This window comes from Bombina bombina, chromosome 6, assembly GCF_027579735.1.
Source record: "Bombina bombina isolate aBomBom1 chromosome 6, aBomBom1.pri, whole genome shotgun sequence".
Lineage (NCBI taxonomy): Eukaryota > Metazoa > Chordata > Amphibia > Anura > Bombinatoridae > Bombina > Bombina bombina.
Genome location: NC_069504.1, coordinates 814,350,299 through 814,361,703, shown reverse-complemented (window position 1 = coordinate 814,361,703; position 11,405 = coordinate 814,350,299).

The following is an 11,405-nucleotide window of genomic DNA, read 5'->3' as shown; positions in this document are numbered from 1 at the left end:
CAGTGAGAAACCTAAAGTTTGTGACAAAATTTGTGAAAAAGTGAACAATTTTTTTTTATTTGCTCGCATTTGGCAGTGAAATGGTGGCATGAAATATACCAAAATGGGCATAAATCAATACTTTGGGTTGTCTTCTAAAAAAAAATATATACATGTCAAGGGATATTCAGGGATTCCGGACAGATATCAGTGTTCCAATGTAACTAGCGCTAATTTTGAAAAAAAGTGGTTTGGAAATAGCAAAGTTCTACTTGTACTTATTGCCCTATAACTTGCAAAAAAAGCAAACAACATGTAACCATTGGATATTTCTAAACTCAGGACAAAATTTAGAAACTATTTAGCATGGGTGTTTTTTGGTGGTTGTAGATGTGTAACAGATTTTGGAGGTCAAAGTTAGAAAAAGTGTGTTTTTTTCCATTTTTTCCTCATATTTTATATATTTTTTATATTAAATTATAAGATGTGATGAAAAAAATGGTATCTTTAGAAAGTCCATTTAATGGCGAGAAAAACGGTATATAATATGTGTGGGTACAGTAAATGAGTAAGAGGAAAATTACAGCTAAACACAAACACTGCAGAAATGTAAAAATAGCCATTGTCATTAAGGGTAAGAAAACTGAAAAATGGTCCGGTCATTAAGGGGTTAACTATAGCAGATGGGTTTTTCTTATGAGAATTTTTCAAACAACAATATAGAAATTAGGGGAAACAACACATACCCTTTTTCTGGACCAGTCTGTGCTGACAATTATCTGATGTCCAAAATCCTCCCTTATAGGTCTTCAAGTACAGTGACAATAACAAATTATGCTTACCGGATAATTTCCTTTTCTTCCGATGGAAAGAGTCCACAGCTGCATTCATTACTTTTGGGAATTCAGAACCTGGCCACCAGGAAGAGGCAAAGACACCCCAGCCAAAGGCTTAAATACTCCTCCCACTCCCCTCATCCCCCAGTCATTCTGCAGAGGAACAAGGAACAGTAGAAGAAATATCAGGGTGAAAAGGTGCCAGAAGAAGATAAGGAAGATAAGCACATAAAATTAAGGGTGGGAAACTGTGGACTCTTTGCATCAGAAGAAAAGGAAATTATCAGGTAAGTATTATTTGTTTTTCTTCTTAAATGGAAAGAGTCCACAGCTGCATTCATTACTTTTGGGAAACCAATACCCAAGCTATAGAGGACACTGAATGCCAAGACAGGAGGGTACAATAGGCAGCTCATACTGAGGGCACCAGGCCTGAACCTCTACCCAATAGAAAATCCTGCTTCGTCCGAAGCCGAGAAAAAAGTCCAGAGCCAAATTAGAGACGGCAAAACGGACTCGACTGAGCCAACAGTCCACCAAGAGACACCGTCGCCCAACAGACAGTCCCACACCACTCACCCCTCACAAATGAAGGGTAAACCAGCCGAAATCCGCAAAGGGAACAAGGCAAAGGAGGACTGAGGAAACCGAAAAGTCCCTCAATGCAAAAAACAGCACCTCCAAGAGTGGGCCCAGTAATCAGAGACCCAAATGAACCCAAACAGGAAAGGAGGCCGCGCCTATACCAGGCGAAACCCGGGATAATACTGGGCACGGAGACCGAAAAGGCGTCCCCCCAACATCCTGCAAGCATGGAACGCAACTAAAGAGGCAAAGTGCTCCCAGCGCCTGCCTATAGAATACCCAAGTATTCAACCGTGAAAGAGCGTGTAAAAGACCCAGGCGAAACCCCAAGTTTGAGAACACAGAGGGAGCTTGCAAGGAAGAAGAAGCAGCAGCAGTTGTCAAGAAACAGACCGCACAAAACAGCCCCGACAGAGGGCACGCTCCAGGCAACCTAAGCCGCCGGACCTACTCACAGGTCCCTAAAAAGGGGAACACAAAGCCTCCGTTGAGGCCCCCCGAGAAGGAGAGAATACCCTCAGAACCCAAAGGAAGAGGAAACCATCTCCTGTCAAAGGAGCAAGGAAAAACCTTCTCCTAGCAGACTGAGATATCAGAATAGACTCAGCAAGCTCACACATCCCAAAGGATACTGTGACCCATAGACTCTGGCATCCTGACCTGTAGACCCAGTTGGGCCACCAATACAAGGGAACAAAGAATCCCGAAACTGGTAGAGGAACGAGCATAAAGATGGCAGAGCCATCCCTTCAGAGCACAAGTACAACCCAACTTTGAAAACAGACAAGGCCATAGACCTAAGGATCTATCAAAACAAGGCCCCATAGTCTGACATGGAACCAGCAAGATTCCAGGTGGAACCAAGTCCACCTTCCACTTCCCGACCAGAAGCCTCTAGTAAGGGCTCCGTCTCCCGAAGAAAAGAATATCCCCTAAAGAATAAGGGAAGAGGCCGGAAGGGCAATAACCGTCCTCAAGGCCCGAAGCCACCGGGTAAACATGAAGAAATCCCCCGCAGATGTCTTAGAAAGGACCCCCACACAAGTAGTTCGCCCAAAAGAGGCACAGCCAACCCATTCGCCTGCAGAGCAGAGAATCCACAGGTACACTGGCAAACTAACAGGGGAATGCAAACCTAAGGCGCACCAGAAACTGGAATCCAGCACCAGCAGCTGGGTAGAAACCCACCATTCTTGAGGCGCACGCCACCCAGCTAACCCCAGATGACATGGGTTACTCTGTGGCAAAGAGCAATAAATACTCTGATAGACCAGGCCAACCCTGACCCAGTCAGGTAGATGGAGCAAGGACAGAGCCCCAGTTCCCAACCGTGGAACATCCTAACCAGCCCTGAGAGCCAAAATCCCAAAACTGGGACAGGAGCGAAGGCCCAGAAAGAGGAAGACTCAGGAAGAAAAAACAGGTCCAGGTACCTAATAGTTCAGGCAACTATATCCTGTAACTAAACACCCCAACTGGCCAAAAAGCCAGACAAAAGGAACTGAGCATATCCAGAAAATCCGGACAGCGAAGAGAACTCAAAAGCTCCGACCAAAGGAAGGAACCACCCCTAAATAGAGTCCAACTCTCCAAGGAGCAAGGCTAGAAGTCAAATGAAGAGACTCCACAAGGCCACAGGACAACAGAAGGGATACCTTGAAGTTCCTAAAACCCTACTAGCAGGGCTAGTCTCCCCATCACCTCCACACAGGCAGAGGACACAGGGGAGAGAAAAGGTGCTAAACCTTGCCAGCTCTGGGAAAACCTGGGCTAAACAAGTCCCTACAGGGACCAACCAACGTCCGGAACACAGATTCCCAAAAGGAGATCTAACCCACCCGGAGACAGACCTTACGCAGCCCAGAGTAAGCACCGTATCTAGATACACTAGTAACAGCTGACACGCACCCCTTTTAAAAGTGCCAAAAACTGCAACAGGTTTCAAAATACAAAACCTTCCGCATGCTGGACAGCTATTATTATTATCAGGTATTTGTAGAGCGCCAACAGATTCTGCAGCGCTGAGCTATCCATACAAGCTCTTGGATCAAGCCCCATAGGACCATCCAGAAGCCTAAAAACTGAAGGCCAAACCACTCAACCAGTGGCAATGGGGCACTACACCTGGCAGCCCTCCCTCACATGGAGGAGGAAACTCTAGGTTCTGATGAAATCAGATGTCAGATAGAATGACGCAGCATATCACTCCCCTGCCTGGTCATCTATGACTGAAGGCTATTAGGACTGAAACAATCCTTTCCCGCCTCGTGAACCCACAGGTCCTCTTGAATGCTTAGTTGAACATAAAAAACAATGATAACTTGAGCACTCAGCGCTACTACCGATCCAGCAGTGCCATGTGTCTGAACAGCCACAAAACCAAACTAACCCGACAGGACCAGCCTGTACTCCGGGTCCTAACCGGCAAGCTGCATAAATTCTCCCACATATGGGGAAAAAAGGGAAACAGACATTATTAAACATAGGACTAACATGTCCAAACAACTTCCGAAGTAACAAAGAGTATCGATCCCAGATGGTTCCCGAAGGAAACAAACACAAATAAAAGACATCCCATCGCATACAAAATAAAATATAAGGCAACCCGAAGATTAACGCCCAAAAGACACAGGCCTACCCTCAGGACCAGCCAAATGGAGCCCTATCTTTCAAAAAACTGGGAAAGATCTCAAAAAAATGACAAACAGGAGATAGCCCCACATGTCTAATGAGGTGCACCATTCGAATTATCAGAATGAAAGTCCCCATATCTGTTAACGATAGGGTAATTTAATAACTGAAAAAGATGTCTAAGCAACACGCTAAGGCGCGCAATACTGTAACGAAAGGCACAACACTCCGGAACAGTTACACCCGCGGGGAACTATAGAGGCCCACCCCTAGGCAGAAGAACCGGAACAATAGGGCATGAGCACAATCTCAAAGAAACATCTAGACTTTACAGACGGACCATCGCTAACATTATCTGGAAGTGAAAATGTGCTGCAACCTCCGGGGGGAACAAGCCACCCCGCACTGAGGAACCATAAACTGGGTTACCCACATGTGTAGAAGTATGAATTGGTAGGAAACTCGCCTCTCAGAGGACGGGGCCCCCAGAGACGGATGGCTCAACAGTCCCCTGATTTCCCGAGCACGAGGAGCCAGGCACTCTTATATGGCATACGGAACAAAACTGGTTGACATGTGTCAACGAGGCCAATCCGGAGTCATCACCGGACACAGAATCTGAGATTAAAATAGTCTCAGTATCAGAATCCTCCTCAACTGAATCTGAAATGATCACAGTCTCAGCATCAGAATCCTCCATAACTGGATAGAGGAAATATCAATATGGACTAAAGTATTAAAACAAAAACGGCACCTGACAACCACAATGGCTGAGGCACTCACCACCTCCTATGACCAGACCCCTGTGGACTAGAATATCTCATTCGCCACATGGTCAGGAATGCGGAAATGGGGAACGGAGTGTAACCACGCCCGAACACAAGGTGAACCGTATGGTCCAAAAAAGCGTGCCCAATCAAAAGGCTGCGTCACTTCCAAAGGCCTCGAAGTCCCAACCACAAGCCCATAAACATCACACATAAGCAGGTTGAATCACAGAAATGACTATAAACCCCCCTGTTCAATAACCCCCTCTCAGGAGATATTAACCCTCGATTCCAAGATACTAACAGAGACTCTTATGTCATATAGTTTTTTTTTTTTTTTTATAGTTTAGCAAAGGTGTGGTAGCCTCTCTCACAGTACATTTTACTTTATTGTCAATGAAACGATCTTAACGGAATCTAAGCCGTGGAACACGGCCTTTTAAGTGTGACAAATAGTGGCATCGCCTCTGCCATAGACTTGAGAGAAGAAAGCAGGCAGCGGAGCGCAGTTTGACAACGCCGATTGCTTGAGGAGCTGTTAATACGAGTCGGGATGGTTTTGCAGAAAGACTCTCCCTGCATCTCCAGACTCTAACTTCCATCCAAGCCCTCACTGAGAGACTGACAGGACTGCTTAAAACTCCTGTCCCATACCGAAGAGTACTACCCTCCATAAGAGACAAAAAAACTAATTCTGACACTTCTCTGCCAACCTCCTGGGACGAAAGGCAAAGAATGACTGGGGGATGAGGGGAGTGGGAGGAGTATTTAGCCTTTGGCTGGGGTGTCTTTGCCTCCTCCTGGTGGCCAGGTTCTTTTTCCCAAAAGTAATGAATGCAGCTGTGGACTCTTTCCATTTAAGAAAAAAGTCCCTTTTTCCCCTACTGAAGGAGCTTTCTGTGTTCATGATAAAAAGTGGAGACTGGTGCCCAATGATGGATCAGATCTATTGTAAAGGGTCAGATGCCCATATTTATATTGCATGAATCCTAAGTGGTCTGACTGGACTCGTGCAGGAAAGATTTTGGTTTAGATCAGATCTTGGTTGTGGAGGGATATTGTGCAATAGTACATAAACACAGTTTGTTTCGTATTCAAGGATTAAAATATTTCCTTGATGAGGATGTAAAGATAATACATGAATTTTGCCCATCTTCCTGTAAAAATGCACGCAGGCCATTAGCTCTTTTTTTTTTTTTTTTTTTTTTAATAAGATCTTTAATAAAAGGATTGTGGCAGAGACCTTCTTGTGAGACAGTCAAAGTTCAAACTATAAAGATTGTGCTATGTAGTCTAAGTAGGAGTGCTTAATTACTTATTTAAGTTGTTTTTTTTTTTGTAACAAACATTACAAAAACAGTGGCCACTTCCTCCAATCCATTTATTCAGCAGATCGTTTGTCTCTGCTTTGAAGGCATCTGCCTGAAGTTGCAAGGACTACAGCTTACAAATCTTAAAAGAATACTGTGCTAATGTGTAAGTGTTTAATTTCATAAGAAGAACTTACTTGAGGTATTATGACATCTAGTTAGTTATAGATAGGTTTATAAAAGTCGCTCATGGTGTATCAAGGGTTAATTTAAGCAACTGAATGATAACCATGATATATAACAGAATAGGTTATAAGAGCTGTATTGCAAACCTGATGCAAACTAAATAAATGTTTTAAAAGCCTTTAAAAGTGTTGTCCTTCTTAGAATTTGGGAAAATAAACTTTCACGTCCAGATTTGGAAACAAAGGCTACCTGTAATGGACTAACTGGAGTCTAGAATCTGAACTTAAAAATGTATTTTATAAAATGACTATAGTATGTGAGCCACCCTTTTCCCCCTTTATCTCTTGATGTTCTATACTGTTGAATTGGAATACTAGTACACCAGAAAACTTAGATCCCTGCATGACCTAAGAGATGGGAGGAAACCTTGAGTTTTTAGTTTATAAAAAAAAAAAAGGTTCAGCAGAGGGTGTTAACAAATTCTCACCAAATTAAATTCTAGCTTTTACTGAATTACAGTGCTCAGCTGTACTTGCACATGTGCAGCAATTCTCCTTCAGATGCCAGCAGTGTAACCTAGGCTCCAAAATTGCAGCACCCATTTTTATGGTAAGGTGCATGAAATGCATTGTGTTTAATGTCCGTTTAATTAGTGTGCTTTCTAACTTGATACAACACACCTTTGGCTCTATAAGTACTGAATTTGAATGCCTATTTAGATATGCTCAGCACACCCAAGCAAAATAAAAGCTGCAGTTTCACTTCCACAATCCCTTTAAAGGATACAAAAATTATATTTTCTACATCTAAAATAAAATGTATTAGACTTTCTTTTTTTTTTTTTAAACAAAAATGTTCCTATGGTAAAAAACAAAAAACAAACACATTTTGGATTTATTCTACACTCAGCTTTTACTTAAAAGGACAGTCTACAATAGAATTGTTATTGTTTTAAAAGATAGATAATCCCTTTATTATCCATTCCCCAGTTTTGCATAAGCAACACAGTTATATTAATATAATTTTTACCTCTGTGATTACCTTGTATCTAAGCATCTTCTGACAGCCCCCTGATCACATGACTGTAACTATTCATTATCTATTGACTTGCATTTAGTACTGTGTTGTCCTAACAACTCCTCAGGGGTGAACATGATGTTGTCTATATGGCCCACATGAACTAGTAGTCTTCTGTTGTGAAAAGCAAATACAAATCATGATAAGACGCTGTCTATAGCTTAGAAACAGGCAGAATTTAGAGGTTTAAATGTTTTAAAGTACATTAATATAACAATGTTGGTTGTGCAAAGCTGGGGAATTGGGTAGTAAAGGCAAGTTTTAAGTGAATCTATCAGGGAGGGAGTATAAACTAGTTCTGGGACTCTTCTGACCAATGGCTAAAGAGGACAACATCTACAAAGAAAAGCTGGTATATTCAGCACATGATCTTTTTTTTTTTTTAACTGCAAAGCATTGTAATATATTTTTAACAATATTTGAGTATCATGTCCCTTTGACCCTTCATGCAAAAACATATTTAACATGTTTAAATTGTGTATTTTTTTATGTATATTATATATATATTTTTAGCTTATAATGTCCCTTTAATCAACACAACATAAAAACGGTTTTATTTTAGTTGTTGCTAAATTCTTCCATCACTACAGTGGTGAACCCTTTACTGATAGGCCTGTTAAATTTATGTCATAAAGACATATCTTTATTTTCAGTAGAATCCTTAGCATCATAAAATACACTTGATTTCCATAGAGGCTACTAATTAGATATTCTATACACTGTATGCCATATGTTTAATAAGGAGCCATAACTACTGTATGAAAAAACTAAATTTATGCTTACCTGATAAATTTCTTTCTCTTGTGGTGTATCCAGTCCACGGGTTCATCCATTACTTGTGGGATATTCTCCTTCCCAACAGGAAGTTGCAAGAGGACACCCACAGCAGAGCTGTCTATATAGCTCCTCCCCTAACCCCCACCTCCAGTCATTCGACCGAAGACAAGTAAGAAACTATAGGGTGCAGTGGTGACTGTAGTTTTAAAAATAAAAACACCTGCCTTAAAGTGACAGGGCGGGCCGTGGACTGGATACACCACAAGAGAAAGAAATTTATCAGGTAAGCATAAATTTTGTTTTCTCTTGTAAGGTGTATCCAGTCCACGGGTTCATCCATTACTTGTGGGATACCAATACCAAAGCTTTAGGACACAGATGAAGGGAGGGACAAGGCAGGCACTTAAACGGAAGGCACCACTGCCTGTAAGACCTTTCTCCCAAAAATAGAGAAGACCAAGTCGCCGCCTTACAAATCTGCTCAACGGAGGCCTCATGTTTAGCCCATGTGGAAGCTACCGCTCTAGTAGAATGAGCTGTAATTCTTTCAAGAGGCTGCTGGCCAGCAGTCTCATAAGCTAAACGGATTATGCTTCTCAGCCAAAAAGAAAGAGAAGTTGCCGAAGCCTTTTGGCCTCTCCTCTTTCCAGAGTAGACAACAAACAATGCAGATGTTTGACGAAAATCCTTAGTAGCTTGCAAATAAAACTTTAAAGCACGAACCACGTCAAGATTGTGTAACAGACGTTCCTTCTTTGAAGAAGGATTAGGACACAGAGACGGAACAACAATTTCCTGATTGATATTCCTATTAGATACTACCTTAGGAAGAAACCCAGGTTTGGTACGTAAAACTACCTTATCTGCATGGAAGATCAGATAAGGGGAATCATACTGTAAGGCAGATAACTCTAAAACTCTTCGAGCCAAAGAAATAGCTACTAAAAACATAACTTTCCAAGATAAAAGCTAGATATCTATGGAATGCAAGGGTTCAAACGGAACCCCTTGAAGAACTTTAAGAACTAAATTTAAACTCCATAGCGGAGCAACAGGTTTAAACACAGGCCTGATTCTAACCAAAGCCTGACAAAACGCCTGAACGTCTGGAACATCAGCCAGACGCTTGTGCTAAAGAATAGACAGAGAAGAAATCTGTCCCTTTAAGGAACTAGCCGATAATCCCTTTTCCAATCCTTCTTGGAGAAAGGATAGTATCCTAGGAATCCTGACTTTACTCCACGAGTAACCCTTGGATACACACCAATGAAGATATTTACACCATATCTTATGATAGATTTTCCTGGTGACAGGCTTTCGAGCCTGAATCAAGGTATCAATAACCGACTCGGAGAAACCACGTTTTGATAAAATCAAGCGTTCAATCTCCAAGCAGTCAGACGCAGAGAAACTAGATTTGGATGTTTGAATGGACCTTGGAGTAGAAGGTCCTGCCTCAGCGGCAGAGTCCACGGAGGAAAGGATGACATGTCCATCAGATCTGCATACCAAGTCCTGCGTGGCCACGCAGGTGCTATCAAAATCACTGAAGCTCTCTCCTGATTGATCTTGGCAATCAGACGAGGGAGGAGAGGAAATGGTGGAAAGACATAAGCCAGGCTGAAGGACCAGGGCACTGCTAGAGCATCTATCAGCGTTGCCTGGGGATCCCTTGACCTGGACCCGTAACAAGGAAGTTTGGCGTTCTGACGAGACGCCATCAGATCCAGTTCTGGTTTGCCCCATAGTTGAATCAGTTGGGCAAATACCTCCGGATGGAGCTCCCACTCCACCGGATGAAAAATCTGCCGACTTAGAAAGTCTGCCTCCCAGTTCTCTACTCCTGGGATATGGATAGCTGAGAGATGGCAAGAGTGAACCTCTGCCCATAGAATTACCTTGGAAACCTCCATCATTGCCAGGGGACTCCTTGTTCCCCCTGATGGTTGATATAGGCTACAGTCGTGATATTGTCCGACTGAAATCTGATGAATCTGGCCGCAGTTAGTTGAGGCCAAGCCTGAAGAGCATTGAATATTGCTCTTAGCTCCAGAATGTTTATCGGAAGGAGGGCCTCCTCCTGAGTCCACGAACCCTGAGCCTTTAGGGAATTCCAGACTGCGCCCCAGTCCAGAAGGCTGGCATCTGTCGTCACTATAGTCCACTCTGGCCTGCAGGAACTCATTCCCCTGGACAGATGGACCCGAGATAGCCACCAGAGAAGAGAATCCCTGGTCTCTTGATCCAGATTTAGCAGAGGAGACAAATCTGTGTAGTCCCCATTCCACTGATTGAGCATGCAAAGTTGCAGTGGTCTGAGATGTAGGCGGTCAAACGGAACTATGTCCATTGCCGCTACCATTAGGCCGATCATTTCCATACACTGCGCCACTGACGGCCGAGAAGTGGAATGAAGAGCACGGCAGGAAGTTAGAAGCTTTGATATCCTGACCTCTGTCAGAAAATTTTTCATTTCTACTGAATCTATCAGAGTTCCTAGGAAGGAAACTCTTGTGAGAGGAGAAAGAGAACTCTTTTCTCTGTTCACTTTCCACCCGTGAGACCTCAGAAAGGCCAGAACAATGTCCGTATGGGACTTGGCAATTTGAAAAGTCGACGCCTGGATTAGAATGTCGTCTAAGTAAGACGCCACCGCTATGCCCCGCGGCCTTAGAACCGCCAGAAGGGACCCTAGAACCTTCGTAAAGATTCTTGGCGCCGTGGCTAACCCGAAGGGAAGAGCCACAAACTGGTAATGCCTGTCTAGGAAGGCGAACCTGAGGAACTGATGATGCTCTCTGTAAATCGGAATGTGGAGATAAGCAGCCTTTAAGTCCACGGTAGTCATATATTGACACTCCTGGATCATAGGAAGGATGATTCTGATTGTCTCCATCTTGAAGGTTGGGACCAGTGTTCCCTCTAAGGCCAGTTTTGTGTGCGGCCCAGCAGTGAAACAGTTAATAAGAGAACCATACCTTCCAGTCTGCATTGTGAAATGTTTGCTAATTGCAGGGTGTGGTTACTTGATTAACTGTTTCACTGCTAGGTCGCACACAAAACTGGTCTTACAGGAAACAATGGATGGGACCCTGAGAAATTTGTTTAGGATCTTGAGATCCAAGATTGGTCTGAAAGTTCCCTCTTTTTTGGGAACTATAAACAGGTTTGAATAGAAACCCTGTCCCTGTTCCTCCCTTGGAACTGGGTGGATCACTCCCATAACCAGTAGGTCTTGAACGCAACGTAAGAATGCC